Here is a 21,774-nt window from a genome sequence, read left to right on the forward strand (position 1 = left end):
TTTCATCAATGACTGGACCGAGTTACAAGCACCAGAGGACAAACCGGATAATACTTATTGGACGATTCACTTTGATGGGTCCAGGCAATTGGAGGGCTCGGGGGCTGGAGTTGTTCTTACTTCCCCTTGAGGTGATAAGATTCGTTATGTCCTTCGTTTAATGTTCCCCTGTACTAACAATGTAGCTGAGTACGAGGCTCTGCTCCATGGGCTCCGCGTGGCCAAGGAGATGAACTTAAGCCGGGTACGATGCTTTGGAGATTCTGATATGGTGGCTCAGCAAGTTTCTGGCACTTGGGATTCTAAGGATCCACTCATGGCGGCTTACAGACGTGAGGTGGATATTGTGGCGGGTTACTTCAAAGGGTATCAGGTTGAGCATATCGATCGGCGCAAAAACAAAGCAGCAGATGCTTTAAGCCGGCTTGGATCTCGGCGTAAACCGGTACCTCCCAATACCTTTTTAGATATCTTGCATAACCCGTCTGTTAAGTTGCCTACAGAGGAGGATTTGGCTGTTCCTGATCCGGAGGCTCAATTGGTGGCCGCTTTACACGTTGTGCCGGATTGGACGGTTCCATATCTGGCGTATATGAACCGCGGTGAGTTACCAGATGATGAAGTCCTGGCTCGACAGATAGTCCGGTGGTCCAAGTCCATGGTTATTCAAAATGGCGAGTTACACCGCTGCAGCGTTTCAGGCGTATTTCAGCGTTGTGTTTCTCTGGAAGAAGGCCAAGCGATCCTCCGAGAAATTCATGAAGGGGATTGTGGTCATCATGCCGGTTCAAAGTCCTTGGTTGCAAAAGCTTTTCGTCATGGGTTCTACTGGTTGACAGCTCATGCTGATGCGGAGGATCTGGTAAAGCGATGTGATGCTTGTCAAAAGTTTTCACGTAGAGCACATGTTCCGGCTCAAGAATTAAGGATGATTCCCATCACTTGGCTGTTTGCCACTTGGGGGCTTGACATGGTGGGACCCTTTAAACGCTCCAAGGATAAGAAGACCCACTTGCTGGTGGCGGTTGACAAGTTTACCAAGTGGGTTGAAGCGGAGCCTGTCAGCAAGTGTGATGCGGCTACGGCGGTTCAATTTCTCAAAAAGATTATCTTCCGCTTTGGCTTTCCACACAACATCATCACGGACAATGGCACAAACCTCTCTAAGGGTGAGATGGAAGATTTTGCCAGAGAGAACACATCCGGCTTGACTTAGCATACGTGGCGCACCCCCAGACCAATGGTCAAGCGGAGAGAGCTAATCAAGAAATCTTGAAGGGTATTAAACCCCGGCTTATGGTTCCTTTAAAGCGGACGCCAGGTTGTTGGGTGGAAGAATTACCTTCTGTGTTATGGAGCATCAACACCACCCCAACAGATCAACGGGTTACACGCCTTTCTTCATGGTGTACGGGGCAGAGGCGGTCCTCCCAAGTGATATTCGTCACGATTCGCCCCGGGTTGCTAATTATGTTGAAGCGGACAATGAGCAAGCACGCCATGAGGCGTTGGACCTGTTAGATGAAAAACGAGATATGGCTTTAGCCCGTTCAGCGGTTTACCAGCAAGACCTGCGGCATTATCATAGCCGTCGGGTTAGGACAAGAACCTTTCAAGAAGGCGATTTGGTGCTCCGGCTCATCCAGGATCAGCCCGACATGTACAAGTTATCCCCACCTTGGGAAGGAACCTTTGTGGTCAGCAAAAATCTGCACAACGGATCATACGACCTCATTGACATTCGAGACAACTCACACACTTCTGAGGAGGAGACCCGACGGCCGTGGAACATAGCTCTCCTACGGCCTTACTACACTTGAGCCATAGGATTTTCTTATGTACATATTTCGACAATGTATATATTATGATCAATAAAATAAACTAGCATCCTTGCTATAAGCAGGGTCTCTGCTGTTTTTTCTCAAATATCCTTTGAGTTGCATGGGGGCTTCAGCTGACAAAGTGGCCTGGCATGGGGGCTTCCAAGCCGTGGGTCGATACCCAGCTACAAGGGTCCTTTCAAACTCCGGGTTAACCTGCCTTCATCAAGTAAGCCACTCCTATCCAGGTAATCCTGGCACGACCCTCCGAACGTTTGATAGTTACTCTCATTGAGACCCTGAACTTGTCAAAGTTAAGACGGTGATTGGTTAGTTGGAGGCCCATCTTAAAAGGCTTTGTCAAATGGTTTAACTCAGCGGCCTGGCAGCCCATGAAAAGCCTCGAATTTGGGCCTGGCAGCCCTTGAAAAGCCTCGACTACACGGTTTTATTTGCACTTGTCACTATTTTTCTTTTGATGACTTTTGTGTTAAACCGGCATCTTCGATCTAGTATGGCTTTTCAGTCATCATATTAACCCGGTGTTTGTTAACCCGGCTTGGATCTCAACTAAAAGTTGACGAACCTTATTATTAAACCAAAGTTTATTAACCCGGCCTGGCTTTGACTACTTGTTGCCAGTTTTGATCATCTAGTGTTCATCGTAACCCGGCATGACTTCTTATACACCATCAGTACAAGGTGAAGTTGTACAAAAATTCAAGATTTGGGTCTTCACCCTTATTACAGTCAAAGTTGGTAAACCAACTAACGTGATATCACATCATAGGTATGAGTTATTTCATATTTCGTAAAGTTTGGTTATCAATCAGGCTTTACCTTGGGCATTATGACCCGTCCAGCGGTAAACCGCCAGGACAATTCTTTTTATGCAGACATAGGGATTGCATCTTATGATATATGAGCAAACATTGAAATTTTCATGACGGATCACATAAAGTATTTCCCACTGCACGATGGCAGTAGATCAAAGTATTTTTGCTACCCTATTACAAGGCAGTTAAACAGCCCAAAATATGGAATTGTCTTAAACCGGACAGTTTTGTGCAATATCAACCGGATTGCCGGATCAAGCATCATCGCCATGTTGAGTGAAGTAGATGGGTCATCTGGTGTTGGTTCAACCTCCTCATCCCCATCCAGTGGTTGGAAGTCAGCGGTGGTCCAGTCAATCCGGGTTAAGGCCTGAAAGACAGCCTCTTCACTTATAAGATCAGTCGGATCAACGTCAGGGGCGTAAGTGTGCTTACGGATTGGCGGAATAAGATTTTGCACTTTCGGAATGGCAGCCTCAACCCGTTTGTTGTCAGCATCATAGAAGGACCCGTGAACCATCAAGTTTGCTTCTTCTACCAACTGACTCGCCAGAGGACGCATCTCCCTTATCACACGTTTGAGGGCGTCGTTATCAAAAACTGCCCCATTTTCCTGTTCACTAGGAAAGCCCTTGGCAATATCGACCGGATCAAGGTCAGCTATCCATGCCTTGGCTCGGGTCAGTGCTAACAAAGCGCCAGCCCTGGCGGCGGATCGCTTCACCTCTTCTATCTGAGCTGGCGTCATAGAGAACTTCGCCAGAGTGTCCTTGATCAGTGTCGGGGCTGCATTGTCATAAGAAGTTGCGCAGATAACCCGTTGTGCACTGGTATACAACTGTTCAATCAGCGTATAGGTGGCCTTGAGCTTCCTCCGCATATCAGAGCCCAGCTGAGCAATGCGGCCACCTACAGCGGTTTAAGGATTTCACGTTAAACCGGCAAAATTTCAAAGCGGAATATTCATAAAGCATTGGCAAATGGTACTTACCAAATATTGCAGAAGTCATGGCATTGATTTGGCGCTTTAATCCAGTAAGCTCTTCCATCACCGATTTAAGAGCTGATTCAGCGTCTTCCGCCCGCTTTAGCAATCCAGCCTTTTCGGTATCCCAGTTGGTCCGCTCAGACTTGAACCACTCTTTGAGCTGCTCTCCCTGGCCTTGGTGGTTTCTGCTTGTTGGGATTTCAAATTTTCTTGAAGATCGGCAATCTGAGAGACTTGTTGATTTATCTCACTCTGCAACAATAAGAAGAGCATGTCAATACCTTTTTTGAAAGTACCAAGAATATAACCAGTTATACACTTGGCACTTGGGGGCTAATGTGGATCACTTTTTTTTCTACTGATTATTGAAGTCCCACAGATTAATACAAGTTTTAATCATGGCACTTGGGGGATAATGTGTGTTTGATCAAAACTACACAAGGAAAATCAACAAAGTACAATATGGAATGTACAAAGTCCCGGTTTGACTTTCTACAAACAAATCGGCCCTTGGGGGCTACAATGCAATGAAGGTACAGAGTAAAGGATCAAACGGTTTACCTCATAGCGCTCCTTCATCAAATTTACTAAACCGGCTTCATAGTCCCGGCTGGTGAAAAGACGGTATAAGAAGCCGAAATGAAGGTCCTGAGCAGATAAATCAGCATAGTCTGACAAGTCGGTTTTTTCTTTTCCCCTTATTCATAAACGCAAATTCATCCTTGGCGGTATGCTTGGATAAAGCAACTGGATTGCCTGGGGTGGTATATGCCGTGCCAGTAAAAACAACGTCATCATCCTTGGCGGGGCTTGATGGATTGACATTCTCCTTAGCAGGGCTTGGCGCTTTGGCAGCAGGGCTCGACGGTTTGGGAACAGGGCTTGGCAGATCAACAGTTGGACTTGGAGGGGTGGCATCAGGAGTGGATGTATCAACCTGTGTCTCCGGTTCAGCTTCTGGCGGATTAGCATCAGCGCCTGGATTTTGCGGGGCAGAGTGTTCTGTGGCAATCTCAGGATTTTTGCCATCATTTTCTGGGGTTTTCTCCGGATCAACATCGTCAGTATGGCAGCCGGTCTTGGCTTTTTTACTCAATCGGGCCTTGGCGCTACAACATCCAAAGTTAGAATATGATAAACCGACGCCAAAAGAAACAACTTGAGAAAGTGTACTTACCCAGCGATGATCTTGAGGGGAGGCAACTGAGTGGTTGATGAACCACCAGACGAGTTGGAAGATGCCTGATAATTCGGATCAGACGAATTGAGTGGGCATCGGAAGAAACCCTTCAAAGGATAAAGCTTTTCAGGAGAATAAGTCACCTCTGGACGACGTTTCCGAGTTGGTGTATCTGGTAAACCGGACGAGGTGATTTGCTGACCACTGTGCCGGGTTGTGCGACATTCTACAGCTTGCTGTGTCTTTAAAGAAAATTTTGGATCCAAATGAGCAAGAGGGTGAGATTGTTTTACTTTCCAAACTGTGCGGCAAATTCTTTGAACCGGCACAAGATCAGAATCGGAAGAAAGAGTGATTACCTCAGCATTGTCTGCGTGGCTGGCCTCAGCTTCCTCCTGGGAACAATCATTGTCAATAAGATGTACGAATAAGGAACCAAGTAAGTCAAGTTTTACCTCTGCGTCTGATTCCTCATCTTCTGGCGGATCAGAAGACTCGGCGGTTTTCTTCTTGGAAACCTTCTTGGTAACTTTGGTCTTTGCACGAGCCCTGGCCGGTTTAGTCCGCTTCCAGAAGGAGCTGTTGGCTTCTAACATTAAGGCAAAGAAATGTTAGCACACAGTTAAAGCGGAGGCGAATTAGTAAATATTAAGATAAACTTTACCGCTGGTGGAGGATTGGAGACGCAAAAAGGTGCCAACCCGGTTTGACTGCATGCAGAGATTGTTTCATCGAGCATCTTCTTTGTAGATTCAGTAACTTCAAGGTCCATCATTACTATTTCATGATAGCGTTGAGGGTCTTTGATGTTGCCAGTGTATTCATGCATCAATCTGGGGCGGCGGCTTAAAGGCAAAATACCCCAAGATACCCAGCAGCGGACAAGGTCAATGCCAGTCAAACCGTTGGCCATGAGAGTCCGGAGCTTGGCGACTTGAGGTGCAAATTTTTTCCGTTCCGCGGCGGACAAGCGTGAAGGTAATGGGTGACTGTTGCTAAGCCGTTGAGGGCGGTAACCCGGCAAGGGATTTTCTCCATCAGGGGCAGTGTTCCGGCAATAAAACCAAGTTTGGTTCCAATCCTTCGGATGGCTATGATGCTTTGCATGAGGGAAGTCAACTTCTTTCCTCTTCTGAATTGAAACACCACCAAGTTCTGTATTGGGACCATCGGAGAACTCTGTACGGCGGTTTAAGTGAAAAAAATCCCGGAACAACTCCACAGATGGCTCTTCTTGAAGATAGACTTCGCAGAATACTTGAAAGTTGCATATATTGGACACGGAGTTCGGTCCAATATCTTGCGGATGGAGTTGGAAGCTTGCGAGGACATCCCAGAATTTTTTTGATCCGGGGGGACTGAATCCCCGGTCTAAGTGTTGCATAAAAACAATCACTTCTCCATCTTGAGGTTCAGGAGGGCATTCAGAATCCAGAACACGCCAATGAAGGACCCTTTTGGAGGCTAAAGCGACAGTGGTGACATATCCATTGATTTGAGTCTCAGTGATCTTGGACGGAACCCAATTACAGGCAGAGAATTGTTTGGCCATTCCGGAAGAAAAACTATGAAAGGAAAAATAAAAGCCGGTTTATGATTAACGGTTTAGGCATATTATTCAGTGTTAAACCGGCAAATTGCCGTCCAAATTTAGTTGGCGGTTTAAGAGAGGGCTAATGGTACATGGCGGATTGGTCATCAAAGGTTAAACCGCCTGCAGGCAGAAGGGCCTGGGTTCAAAATCTGTTAAGTGTTGACAGAAACAGGTTTCACGCATCGACGAAGTTAATTTGGATATACCAAAGCTTCAGTTAGAAAAATTTTCTGCGATCTATAAAGGCTTTAAAAATAGCAGAGAAGTTTGTGTGTTCTATCAAGGGATTCTGTACAAGAAGGAAGATCTACTAAGTGCTAAACTGGATGCGGAGCAACTACCGCACGAGATTTATGCTACAGTTGAATCAAAGAAGCTATGGCAGAAGCGAATACGAAGAAACTAGGATGAACACCTATGAACGCAGATGAAAATAGGAGCCCTGAAACGCAGATCTAGGGTTATGAGGGAGAAGCTTACCGGATGCACAGGATAGCGGAGGAACACCGAAGATCTATGGTACAACCAGGTTGATGCAGCAGCCTTTGTTGATGTAGCGTTCGAAGGTCGAGGGCGGCGGCGGAGCTTCAGAGCCGGGGCGTCGCGTGGAAGAAGAAGTACGGAAGGGGAAGAAAAGAAAGGGCCCCCGGGTTTATTTATAATAAGGCAGAGGATAAATGACGGGCGTGAAAATCGAGGAGCCCAAAGCGGCGAGTGGCGCAGTTGTCGCCTCGATTTCCGGGATGACATTAAATGAAGGGGATCTTTTTATTCATTTTTTACAGAGATGACGTCATGATGAACCATTGCTGTGTCCAGAGGATGACGTCATGGCGGTTTAACAAGCTTTATAAAGGGAAGACATCATGGCGGTTTAAGAAAAATGGAGGAAGATGTTTACAGGATTCTTCTAAGTGTTGAAGATTGACATGAACAAGTTCAAATCAATCTGGGGCCTAATGTTGGGGATATAACTACTAAGTGTAAACCGCCCAAGAGGGGCCGGTTCACCCTCAACTATATTGAAGCCCACGAAGACTCAGAAGATGGCGCTTTACTATGAAACTTAGAGGCTCGGAGCCCAAAGGCGGATTAGGGCCCATAGTGGTAAACCACCATAGTCATGTAACTTGTGTTGTAAGATAAGGAAAGGAGAGACCGAGCCGAACACTTGTATGAGTCGGCCTCGGGACTCTGTAGACCGGCCATGCGTCAACCCGTGTATATAAGGGGACGACCCGGCGGCGGTTCAGGGACAAGAAAGACAACTTGATAGCCAGGCATAGCTTGTTTAGCTCCCTGGTTAGCGAGACCCCAATAATCCCATCACAACTAGACGTAGGCCTTTACCTTCATCGAAGGGGCCGAACTAGTATAAAATCCCTCATGTCCTTTGTCCGGTTTAACCCCTTTAAGCTAACCCGTCGTGATCTGACATGATATTTCCACGACAGGGAGACTGTGCTGGTTACATGTCTTTCCAAAGCTTTACTTGCTATTCTCTATATCTTTATCTAAAGCCTTGATGTATGTTGTCATCAATTACCAAAAAAGGGGAGATTGAAAGCACAAGTGCTCCCTGGGTGGTTTTGGTAATTAATGTCAACATATCTCTTGTTGGACTAACACTTTTATCTAGTATGTTTCAGATAAGTTCAACAATGGAGTGGCATGGACTAAAGGATGTGGAACCCCTTCAAGATGCTAAGGACAAAGGATTGGCTCAAGCTTCAAGCTCAAGACTCTTCATCTTATGTTTTAGTGATCCAAGATCACATTGAGTCTATAGGAAAAGCCAATACTATCAAGAAGGGATGAGGTGTTGCTTAATGAGTTTCTTGCTCCACAGTGCTTAGTGATATGCTCCAAAAACCCACAACTACTTTCCCACATACACATATGACCTAAACCTAAAGTCAAACTCGGCCCCGCCGATTCTTTCTATCTGGCACCACCGAGTTCAGATGTCATAGCCACTGCCACAAACCCTAGGGAAATCGGTCTCACCGAGATGGGATTGTAATCTCTCTGTGTATGTCCATTATCAAAATCGGTCTTACCGAGTTTGAGCAATCGGTACTATCGAGATTACAATGCAAACTCTCTGGTTAACTTATTACCAAAATCGGTCTCACCGAGTTTGAGTAATCGGTCCCACCGAGTTTGCCTGACCAACTCGCTGGTAAGCTTATTACCAAAATCGGTCTCACCGAGTTTGTGTAATCGGTCTCACCGAGATTACGTTATGCCCTAACCCTAACCATATCGGTCCTACCGAGTTGCATTTCGGTCCCACCGAAAACCCTAACGGTCACATTGTTTACTAAATCGGTCTGACCGAGTTTGTTGATTCGGTCCCACCGAGATTGGTAAATTGTGTGTAACGGTTAGATTTTGTGTGGAGGCTATATATACCCCTCCACCTCCTCTTCATTTGTGGAGAGAGCCATCAGAACAAACCTACACTTCCAACTTACCATTTCTGAGAGAGAACTACCTACTCATGTGTTGAGGCCAAGATATTCCATTCCTACCATATGAATCTTGATCTCTAGCCTTCCCCAAGTTGCTTTCCACTCAAATCTTCTTTCCACCAGATCCAAATCCTATGAGAGAGAGTTGAGTGTTGGGGAGACTATCATTTGAAGCACAAGAGCAAGGAGTTCATCATCAACACACCATTTGTTACTTCTTGGAGAGTGGTGTCTCCTAGATTGGCTAGGTGTCACTTGGGAGCCTCCGACAAGATTGTGGAGTTGAACCAAGGAGTTTGTAAGGGCAAGGAGATCGCTTACTTCGTGAAGATCTACCGCTAGTGAGGCAAGTCCTTCATGGGTGACGGCCATGGTGGGATAGGCAAGGTTGCTTCTTCGTGGACCCTTCTTGGGTGGAGCCCTCCATGGACCCGCGCAACCGTTACCCTTCGTGGGTTGAAGTCTCCATCAACGTGGATGTACGATAGCACCACCTATCGGAACCACGGCTCAAAAATCACCGTGTCTCCAAATTGCGTTTGTAATCTTCAGACCCTTCCCTTTACATTCTTGCAAGTTGCATGCTCATATACTCTTTTGCATGCTTGCTTGAATTGTATGAAGATTGCTTGACTTGTGCTAAGATAGCTAAAATCTGCCAAAGTCTAAAATTGGGAAAAGGCATAATTTTTAATTGGTCAAGTAGTCTAATCACCCCCCTCTAGACTTACTTACTTCTTCTCAAGGTCCTACACCCCGGCGCCGAGGAGGCGTTCATGCCCTTAATCGCTGCGAGGACTTCCTCCTCGGAGAACGAGGCAACTAAGGCGGCATTGTCCGCAACAAACACAAGCTGGGCGCCGACCAGATGTCGGGCGCCAGAGCGGTCCCGCCCCGAGGGGTGGGGGAGAATAGGGATTTATAGAAGCCATCCACATGTGTCCGAATGTCCGAGGGGCGGACGAGCTGGGAATCACCATCCCACAAACAGTGGATGGAGTTCCGACGTCGCCGCCCATTCGCGATCGCCTGGAAATATGTCGTATTAGCATCGCCCCACAGCACCCAACGCTGGGTACCGCGGAGCCTCCAGTATGCTTCTTCATCCGTATAGATGGTGGCGAGCTGATCCTCGAGATCATATCGCACCATCCACTCATCCGGGGAGATCCCGGAGGTGTCCGCGCGGTAGTCCAAGGCCTGGATGGCCGATAGGAGGACTTTTTCCCGTTCGCGGAGGTCCCTGTCAAGGTTAGCTCCCCACCCCTTCATGAATTGGCGGGCGAGCTTGGCACAAAACTGCCAGGAGTCCACAGCCGACATGGACCGATGGGGAGAGGAGCGTGCAGAGGTCCACTTGGCCGCGACCGCCTCCTTGACGCCCGCTTGGTTGAGCCAGAAGAGCTCGAACCTGAAGCGAGGCGTGGTGAGAGGGCGTTCGTCGGCGGTGGAGAGGAGGAGAGGGACGTGGTCCGACCCAATCCGGGTAATCGCACGAAGCGAGGCCAAGGGGCATCTAAGTTCCCATTCCGGGGAGACTAGGACGCGGTCCAGGACGGACCGCGTCGGGGCGGTTTGGCGGTTAGTCTAGGTAAACCTGGCACCCGTCCGCTCAAGCTCGCGGAGGCCGAGATCCGCGATGCAGTCGTTGAACATCTGCATCCTAGGGCGGTTGATTCGGTCATTATTCTTTTCATCGGGAGAGCGGATGAGGTTGAAATCCCCTCCAACAACCACCGGGAAGGTGGAGGCGGAGACCTTCCGTTGGAGCTCATCAAGGAAGGTCGGGGAGCGGCGGTGGTCCGCCGGCCCATAGAAAATGACAACCTCCCACTTGAAGTTGAGCGCCCTCTCGAAGAGCTCCATGCTAACGAAAAACTCACCCCAGTCCATACCGCCAACCTCAAAGGTGGCATCCTTCACACCTAAAAGGATGCCTCCCGAGTGCCCCGTGGTCCCACTAGAAGGGAGCCAATGCCAGACGAAGAGGTGGGGGCTAAGACGCTCCAACTAGGGGAGAGAAAACTCCGTGCTATAAGCCCCTGCTATATCAGAGTTAATCCCCTGCTATGAGCTTGTACATTGTCAAGCCCACAGTAAAAATGCATGCTCGAGTATTTTACATTTGATCTGATCGGACGCTCCAACTCAGCATCTTCGATTAAGTACTGACCAGTCAAGTAAGTTAAAGTAACAGTCTGAAAAAGGACAGTCCTGAACTACTAAATCAATGCATCATCCTCCAAGATATAATTGTGTGTGTGAGGAGATACATAAAATCTAACATTCAGTAAGTATATAATCAACCATTCTCATCAAGCAAAGCTACGGCTAATATGCCTTAGACACTAGCGTGGACAGGTGGCACCATCTAAGAGGGGTCTAATTGGATAATAAGGTGCCACCTGTTGGATGCAATGCATTGGTCTCTCCAGTAGTCACTTACTCTGCCATGCACAGTCAGGACTGATCCAACAGTTATTGCATATTCTGCGAAAAACACTCAATCCAGACACCACTTGGCCAGTAGGCCCAGTACAGTGCCACTTTGAATGTGAACGGACCTTGCTGCCCCGTCAAATCCACCGTCGACAGCCACTGCGCCAAGCTCTCTGCTGGCGGTCCAACTAGCAGCTTGGCCATCGCTGAAGCAACGCAGATAACCTGTCTTGAATATGAGCTTCAAGACGAGCTTCACATTCTAGTATAAAGTATATGTTATCTAGCTTAGGTAACTGCACAGGAAAGAAATCTGAGCTTCAAGACAGGTACTGAAGCCTGTCTTGAACTGAAGCTTATTTTTCGGTGCGTTACAGCTCCGATCTCCTTGACATGGTCCTCATTATGTGTCTTATGGTAGCTTTGCAAAAAAAATATTGGACAGTAGCAGATATTATCTCGCTACTAATATTGTACTCCCTCCATTCCAAAATAGATGACTCAACTTTGTATTAACTTTAGTATAGAACGGAGGGACTAGTCTTTATTCATATTTGTGCTACTAATTCTATGGCTGGAACATGAAGCATGTGCAGCATCATAGATTTTCAACTAATAGCTGAATTTCTGAGGAAACATAGGTTACACCTTACGCCAGTTCTACCTGAATTTTATGCTCCCCTAAAGTTCAGAGAACCCTCCAAAGGAAAGGTTCAGATACAAAAATTTGTATCATGATAAAGGCGGCAAAGTAAAATGCTATGAAACCTTATGTAAAGTGCTAAGTCCACAGGTTTTCTGTTCCACCCCTTTTATTTATTTTTTACAAGAAACCCAATAAGGTTAAACACCAGATTCTTCAGCTTTAAAATTTCCAAGAACCCACAAATTCCGTTCAGGTAATTTATACCATGTTACAGTAAAGTACATATAAATTTTTAAAACTTTATACCTGGTGCTTGGATTCAGTTATCTAATCTATTTGTTTTCTTCCAAGATATTCTTGACCTTTATGTTGCTGACAAAAAAAGGGCTACTCTCTGAACCTGGTATCTATTTATACCTGTAAAATTAGCACTCTGATGCCAGACTTGACAAGGGATCCTACTATGTTGTTTGCTGGAATGTCCAAGTTGAGGAACTCGTACTCAAGAACACTGTAACAAAACTGAAAACACAGTAAACAGTGGTCAGAACTCAGATATAGCAGGCAATTACACGAAAATATCTGAATACACATACTTCATATGTATATCAAATATCCGCTGCAAACTGCCTAATCTTTTGAACCAATAGGCTCCACATGGAGCGCTTCCAGACCATCCTTCATATATGTTTTTTCTTTTTGCAAATATCCTTCATATATGTTCAAGTATTTCACTGTCTCATCTTACACGCACACGTCGATGCGCTGCCCAACCTGCCTTTGCGCAACACAACCACACACTGTTGACATACAACATTAGACAAGGGGTAGCTACCAGACTACTCCCAATTAAGTCCTACTACTCTTAATCCTAGCATCCATTACAGGAGTATGATTAGGCCTAGCAAAAATGACAAGACTAATGGTGATCAGGACAAAAGGGACCAAACCAACACCCTAAGAAAATGAAAACTGAAAAACGAAAATATCATATTCCAGTTCTAATCTTCCTCAAGTATTTACTTATTAGGTGCACCTTTAGTATGTACTCCCTCTGATAGTGATCTAAACGCTCTTATATTAATTTACAGAGGGAGTATAAGTTCCTCTATTTATAATTACATCAAGTAATCACTCCAGATCAACAATAATTCCACAATAAGGTAACTTCTAAATGAAATTAAATAGTTGAGGGACACATAATTCCTACATTTGAAATAAATGTAGTTCACCCTGATGGATATCATTTTGCCCACCATGCATAAATATCAACGGAATGGATGGCTTTTTTAATCAATACAGCAAATATCTGTAGTCTTTGGGGCAAGGAACGTGGTCGATTCAGAACCATTGTCTAATGAGATAGTAGTACCAAATGAATTACATATCAAAGCATGCATGTGGGTGAACCGACCCAACTTAGATATCAAAATAAATGACTGGACAAATATCTAGCATGTGCCTTACATCTCCATCTGTGTACTTAATGCCTGTTGAAATATGTTGTCCGCTTTCCTCCATCAGTTCGAACTTTTGGATGAGTTGGCTGAAGCATGAATTCAATATGGTATCAAAGCCAAGAGGTCTTGAGTTCAAGACCCTGTCAACGCAGTATTAAATAAAATGATTCTGCGGCCTACATCGAACCCACATCTAAGGACTAAAATAGCCTAGACGTGAGGGGGAGTGTTGAAATATGTTGTCCGCCTCCCTCCATCAGTTCGAACTTTTGGATGAGTTGGCTGGAGCATGAATTCAAGAATGCTCACTTGCAGCAACAGTGATATAGCAATAGTGATATCATTCTGAACAAATATGACATACCAGCAGTGATATTTTAGTTTCTATTATTGGAAATTCGGGAGAGATCCCTTTCTTAAAAAAATAACAACAATGATATCTGAACAAATACCAACTGCAAAAGTGATATATACTTAGTAATAACATAGCAACTGGAGTATTGAAGAAAGAAAATTTATCTGCACCAGAAGCATTATCTTGTGACAAATCAAGTAAAATTCTATAGAACATGGAGATGGATGACAGGGCCGATGTAGTAGTAACTTTATTTGGTTACCGATGGAGATGGAGCCGGCCGGACCAGACAACTCAATCGTCGTGTATATTTTTGTGTTTATCCATCAAAGTTTTTTCTAACATAATGGGCCAATCAGCACAATACGCTGAATAAAGACAGAGCATACGATCCATGTTCCTGTCAAAACAAAGATTTTTTTCCCCTCTTCTTTAGAGGATCCAATAGCACCACGTATGCAGGACCGATATGGCAATGGGTTCGATTGACCAAAATTTGGCAATGATGAGGCACGACGTAAAAGGAAACTCTACGTCCCAATCAGCAGAGTCAAGGTGGTTGGTTTGTTCAGTTACACGTTGCTCGCTACCAAAACTTTGCTACCTATGCTTCAGCACATCCGACAAACACCGGGCCGGTCGGCGTCCACGATCGATTCACACTGGATTTGTTCAATCCTCCCTACAGTCCAGGCTTCTCTTCAAAGTTTAAAAGTCGGGCCTCTACCACACAAGCGGCAACACGGCATCACCAAATTAACACAAGGAGCTGCATACTGTTATCCTCCAATTAAGAAACAAAATGGCCATCTCGCTCAGCTTGGAGCTCCTCTCCCTATCCCAACAATGGCAGCTCCTCCTAGCACTCCTTCCGGCCATCTCCCTCGTGTTCTTGACAAGGAGACTGAGCAACAAACGGCTCAGGCTGCCGCCAGGCCCAGCCCAGGCGCCGATCCTGGGGAATCTGCACCAGCTTACGGGACCTGGCGTGGCGGCACGGGCCGGTGATGCAGCTGCAGCTCGGCACGGTGCCGACGGTGGTGGTGTCGTCGGCTGAGGCGGCGCAGGAGGTGATGAAGACGCACGACGAGGACTGTTGCACCCGGCCCGTGTCCCCGGGGATGAAGCGGCTGTCCTATGGCCTCAACAACGTCGGGTTCGCGCCCTATGGCGCCTACTGGCAGGCGATGCACAAGTTCCTCGTGGTCGAACTCTTCGGCGTGCGGCACGGCAAGGCCACATGGCACGCACGTCAGCACCAGGTACGACCATGACCATGTATAATGGGTTCAACTGATCGATCAAGAAACACTATATGGTTATGGGTTTTATTCATGATCAGGTGGAGAAACTGATGAGCACCTTGAGCGGCTTGGCCGGAGAGCCCGTAGCCCTCAAGGAGCACATCTTCAGACTCGCCGACGGCATCATTGGCATGCTGGGGTTTGGTGACATGTACAACAGCGACAAGTTCCCACACCACAAGAACTTGGAGCACGTGCTCGAGGAGGCCGCACACGCGCAGGCCAGCTTTTCCGCCGAGGACTACTTCCCCAACATTGTCGGCCGGCTGGTCGACCGAATCACCGGCCTCGCTGCTCGCCGCGACCGGATCTTCAAGCAGCTTGATACCTTCTTCGAGATCATCATTGAGCAGCATCTTGACCCTCGGCGCGTCAAGCCTCACAATGGTGACCTCGTTGACCGCCTCATTGGCCTTTGGAAGGACAAAAGTGGCACCCTCAACATCACAAGAGACCACGTCAAGGGCATCATCTTTGTACGTTATATTAGTTGCCTCTACATATCCTGTCCTGTCCTGGTCGAGGAAAAAAAAAGATCAACTAACTGACATCACTCACCACCATGGGCACATTCATTGGTGGCCCGGACACGGCCTCGGTGACGATCCTATGGGCGATGGCGGAGCTGATCCGGAAGCCACAACTACTGAAGAAGGTGCAAAACGAGATCAGGGGCGTGGTGGGCGACAACGAGAGGGTGCGCCAGGACGACTTGGCCAAGCTGGGCTACCTCAAGATGGTGGTCAAGGAGACCCTACGGCTGCACCCTGTTAAGTTTGGTAAAGCGTCTCAACTCTCATACAGAGAGCCCGCGAGGTATTTATTGATTGTGACGAGGGGGTTAGTCTCGTAGGAGTACATGGTGCGGTTGAGATCTCCAACCGTGGAGGAGGATTACATGAGAGGGTGAGAAGAAAGGATAGAAAGATAAAAAGATCCTCTAACTACTCTCCTAATCCTATACGTGAAGCTCAAGGCTACCACGTACGTTACAATATTTCCAACACTCCCCCTTAATCACAACGATACTAAGTTGAGATTACGTCGAAATTCTTCAAAACCTTTCGTGGGTAACGCCTTTGTAAAACCATCTGCAAGCTGATCCTTTGAGGGAATAAATCTGACCTCTAACTGTTTATTTGCAACCCGTTCTCTGACAAAGTGAAAATCTATCTCAATATGCTTAGTCCTGGCATGGAACACTGGATTAGCAGATAAATATGTTGCACCAAGATTATCATACCACAGACATGGAGGATGAACTTCTGAAATGCCAAGTTCCTTCAACATAGACTGAATCCAAATGACTTCTGCTGTGGCATTGGCTAATGCTTTATACTCTGCTTCAGTACTTGACCTAGACACAGTTGCTTGTTTCTTTGCACACCAAGAAATTAAATTAGGTCCATAGAAAATGGCAAAACCACTAGTGGATCTCCTATCATCCAAGCAACCAGCCCAATCCGCATCAGAAAATGCACTTATAAGAGTAGATGGTGACTGTCTAAATGTGAGACCAACAGTCATTGTATTCTTCACATACCTCAAAATTCTCTTAGCTGCTGTCCAATGTGTGGTGGTTGGTGCATGAAGAAATTGACAAACTTTGTTAACTGCAAAGGAAATATGAGGTCGTGTGAGAGTCAAGTACTGAAGACCACCAACAATGCTTCTGTAACTAGTGATATCCTCCCTGTCCAGAAGTTCTCCTGTTGTCAAAGATAAGGGTTCCGAACTGGATAATGGTGTTGGTGACGGTTTACAGTTTTGCATACCAATTCTGCTCAACAACTCAGTTACATATTTAGCTTGGGATAGATGAAGGCTATCACCATTTTTCTGAACCTCAATACCTAAAAAGAAATGCAAGTCTCCCAAGTCCTTGAGAGCAAACTCAGAACCCAAACTCTTAAGTAACTTTGCCACGGCATCAGTGGAGGAGCTAGTAACAATTATATCATCAACGTATATGAGAACAAACATGGATACTTGTGGCTTGGTAAAGATAAATGGTGAGGTGTCAGATTTCGAAGGAGCAAACCCAAGTGCCTGAAGCTTCATACTGAGTCTTGAGTACCACGCTCTCGGAGCTTGTTTCAGATCATACAACGCTTTATCAAGTTTGCATATATGGAATGGCTTGTTTTTGTCCTCAAACCCAGGAGGCTGTTTCATATACACATCTTCTTCCAGAACGCCATGCAGAAACGCATTCTGCACATCTAGCTGTCTAAGGCTCCACCCCCTAGAAACAACAATTGATAGCACAAGACGTATGGTTGCAGCTTTAACGACAGGACTAAAAGTGTCCTCATAATCTAGCCCATACCTTTGCTTGAAACCTTTCGCCACAAGTCTGGCCTTGTAACGATCTACAGTGCCATCTGACTTCTTTTTAATGCGATATACCCATTTGCAGTCAATGAGGTTTCTGCCTTGTTGAGGAGGAACCAAGTGCCAAGTTTTATTCCTCTCTAAAGCCACAAATTCGTCATTCATAGCTGTTTTCCACCTATCATCACCAAGTGCATCCATGAGATTTTTAGGTTCACCTGCCATGCAAGATAATCCATATTTGGAGAAGTTTTTGTAATTAATTCGGGTAGAAACTCCCTTTTGTAGGCGTGTGCGTGGTTCTGCAGGAATGACCACGGAGGGATCCGACGCAGAAGATCCAGCAGGATCAGCTGTATCAGCAGATGCCGAGCCCCCAGTAGCTTCGGCGCCAGGAGCTGCCGCACCCGATCCCGATGCAGAGCCAGGCGGGCGACCCAACCAGGTGAGCGCGTAGGGGAGACCGTGGCGGGCCCGATCGAAACAGGCGAGTCAGGAGAGACCGTGGCGGGCCAGGTCGAGGTAGGTGACCGCGTCCGCCCGTGGTAGGTGCACCCCGTATCACCCGAGGATTGGAGCGGGGAGGCGACGTCGGTGTCACCGCTGGCGCCGGTAGGCGGGGGCGTGGGGCCAGCGGAATCAGCGCCAGGAGCGCCAGAGGCGGGCCCGACAAGATCAGCGCCAGAGGCGGATCCCGAGACGGGGCGCGCTACCGCCTGCAGCGGAGTTGATCCCGAGGCGGATCCTCCTCGGGTTGCGTTGTCTCCTGGAGGGGGGCACATGAAATGACCACCTGTTTCAGCATTTTGTACTCTGTTTTCACCAGAAATAATTGTTCCTGCAGTAGTAGACTTAGCCATAGTATGATGATTAGTCACAAATAGGTCAGAACTACTATTAGCACCCTCATGATTAAGGCCAGAAAGAGATGGTGGCAAGAGAAGGATTTCTTGACGAAGAAGAGCATCGATGTTGGGATGAAGTTTCTAAAAAGGAAAAAGAGTCTCGTCACAAACAACATCTCTAGAGATGTAGACTCGGCCAGTAGCTACATCGAGACACTTAACTCCTTTATGTTGAGCGCTATAGCCAATAAAAACACATTGCTTGGAGCGAAACATAAGTTTTCGATTGTTGTATGGACGGAGATTTGGCCAACACGCACAACCAAAGACACGAAGGGGAGCGTAGTCTGGTTTGTGATGAAGAAGACGTTCTGTGGGTGTTTCATTGTTAATGACACGACTGGGCAAGATATTAATAAGGTGAACAGCAGTCAAGAAGGCTTCATCCCAAAACTTTAGTGGCATGGAAGCAGCAGCAAGTAATGCAAGGCCTACTTCAACAATATGGCGATGCTTGCGTTCAGCACTACCGTTTTGTTGGTGAGCATGTGGGCAAGAGACTTGGTGAGAGATGCCTATCTTTTGGAAAAACGAGTTTAGTTTTTCGTACTCACCACCCCAGTCTGATTGCATGGCAATGATTTTACAATCAAATTTTCTCTCAACTAGAGCTTGAAAGTTATGGAAAACTTGAAAGACATCGGAACGTTTCTTAAGAAGATAAATCCATGTGAATTTACTGTAGTCGTCAATAAAGCTCACATAATAAGTGTGTCTACCAACGGAAGAGGGTGCTGGACCCCACACATCAGAAAAGATCAATTGCAAGGGTTTAACAGACACACTAGTAAAAATAGAATATGGTAATTGATGACTTTTTGCACGCTGGCATGAATCACAAATAGTTTCACAATTTCGCTCACCAACAAATGGGAGTTTATTCTTGCTAAGAATTTGATAAACAATGGAAAAAGATGGGTGGCCCAAGCGATTGTGCCACCTTTCTGAAGAAACTCTAATGGCTCCAAAGCCTTGTTTATTGAACTTGCAAAGTGTAGGAATCAATGGGTAGAGACCATCCACGCATCTACCGCGATAAAGAACCTTCCGTGTTGCCTGATCCTTGATCAAAAAGAAAAACGAATGAAATTCTATGAAGACCCCATTATCAAGAGTGATTTTATGAACAGAAGCAAGACTTTTTGATGCATGTGGAACAAGTAGGACATCATTGAGACGAATATCGCTATGAGGGGTTTTAATAGTAGATTGACCAACGTGAGTTATCATCATACCTTGACCGTTTGCTGCGGTGTTGATTTGATCATGGCCGTGGTACTTCTCTTGCATGGTCAACCTTTCCATGTCAAGAGTGAGATGTTCAGTAGCACCGGTATCGGCGTACCAGTTCGTGTCCACACCATAGGACACATCTGCGGCGGCTGCAACTTTCTTCTTCTGTAAATTTTCTTCATAGCGCCAAAGACAATCTTTTGCTATGTGGTTAGTTTTTTTACAAATTTGACATTTGCCCTCATACTCATCATATCCTTGGAAGTTGTTGCCGCCGCCATAGCCACCAGGTAGCCACCGCCGTACCCACCTTGGCGCCGCTGGTTGTTGTTGTAGAAGGGGCGCCCTTGATCGTTGTTGTTGTAGTGGTGACCGCGGCCACCGTTGTTGCCGTTTTTGTTGTAGTTGGGGTTTTTGTAGCCGCCACCGCCGCTGTTGCCTCCACCACCACCGCGGTACCCGCCACCACCACCATTAGTAGGTTTGCGGGCCTCGGTAGTTGTTTTTGCCGCCGACGCCGCGATTCCTCGCAGCCATGTTGGCCGAGGATTTGAAACCGCCCGCACCTGAGCCATGGAAGAGCTCGACCCGCTGGTCAAAGTTCGCCACCATGGCGAACAGCTCATCAACGGAGACGGGCTCGACGCGGACATCCAGGGCCGAGATGATGGACTGGTAATCCATGTCCAGCCCCGCGATGATGAAGGACAGTAGCTCCGATTCGCCGATAGGCCTTCCTGCAGCTGCAAGTTCATCCGAAAGAGACCTCATATGACCAAAATAAGCAGTGGCAGATTGGGAACCTTTGTGGGCATTGGTCAGGGAGATTCTGAGGTTATTCACACGGGATGCGGATTGGGCTGTGAACATGTTTGCAAGAGATGTCCAGATCGCATGCGATGTTTCCATCGAGGCAACCTGAACTAGGATTTCTTTGGAGAGATTTCTCAGCAGGTAGGCTACGATCTGCTGGTCTTGGATTAACCAAGGAGTATAGGCTGGATTTGGAACAATCTATTCCTTTCCTTCAGAGTTCTTGGACGAGATTGTTTTGGTAGGTTCAGGGATTGTTTGGTCAAGATACCCATAGAGGCCGGCTCCCATGATCTGAGAGCGAGCCTGGGCACGCCATAGGATGTAGTTGGTGCGGCAAAGGGGTTCGGAGATTGTGTTGTTCAAGCTAGAGAAAGAAGCCGAACTGGAGGAAGAAGACATGGCGCTAGGTTCTGATCTGAAGGAGGTTTTTGATGGCGGCTAGGTTTGATCTGGTGGAGAGCTAGATGTGGAGGAAGAAGATGGCTTTGAATACCATGTTAAGTTTGGTAAAGCGTCTCAACTCTCATACAGAGAGCCCGCGAGGTATTTATTGATTGTGACGAGGGGGTTAGTCGCGTAGGAGTACATGGTGCGGTTGAGATCTCCAACCGTGGAGGAGGATTACATGAGAGGGAGAGAAGAAAGGATAGAAAGATAAAAAGATCCTCTAACTACTCTCCTAATCCTATACGTGAAGCTCAAGGCTACCACGTACGTTACAATATTTCCAAGACACCCACCAGCGACAATGTTGCTGCCGAGGGAGGCCATGAGGGACATCCAAATTGGCGGCTATGATGTGCCGGCCAAGACATGGATCTATGTGAACGCATGGGCCATTGGCAGGGACCCGGCAAGCTGGCCTGATGACCCAGAGGAGTTCAAACCAGAGAGGTTTGAGGCGAGCGAGATAGACTTCAAGGGCGCACATTTCGAGCTAACGCCATTTGGCGCGGGGCGGCGGATATGCCCCGCCCTGTCTATGAGCACGGCAACCGTGGAGTTCACGCTGGCCAACTTATTGTACTGCTTTGAGTGGGCGCTCCCCGAGGGGACTGCAGTGAGCATGGAGGAGGAAGGTAAGCTCATCCCCCTCCTCAAGACGCCACTCGTGCTGGTGCCCACCGCGTACCGGCGGCCCGCCAGCTGAGATCCTGTCAAAATTAATATGCTCCCAGCTAGGCAGCTATAGGGTAATTAAGCATGTGATCATATCATTATTAAAATATCAAGTTTAGTTTGCACTACCCATCTACCTCACCTTCAAACACAGTATATTAATTAGAACAAAATTGGCACCCGTAGGCATGTCTATATGTATGGGTGCTTGGTAATTTGTCTTTCAAAATCTGGCTATCCTTGTGTGGATAATGGAAGAGAGAGATGCGTG

The 21,774-nt window shown here is 46.9% G+C and overlaps 1 pseudogene; it reads left to right on the forward strand.

Moving 5' to 3' along the window:
* Nucleotides 1-14,594: 14,594 nt before the first annotated feature.
* On the forward strand, nucleotides 14,595-21,534 carry LOC123039620 (4-hydroxyphenylacetaldehyde oxime monooxygenase-like; annotated as a pseudogene).
* Nucleotides 21,535-21,774: the final 240 nt, after the last annotated feature.

The sequence above is a fragment of the Triticum aestivum genome, chromosome 2B (genome assembly GCF_018294505.1).
Source record: "Triticum aestivum cultivar Chinese Spring chromosome 2B, IWGSC CS RefSeq v2.1, whole genome shotgun sequence".
NCBI lineage: Eukaryota > Viridiplantae > Streptophyta > Magnoliopsida > Poales > Poaceae > Triticum > Triticum aestivum.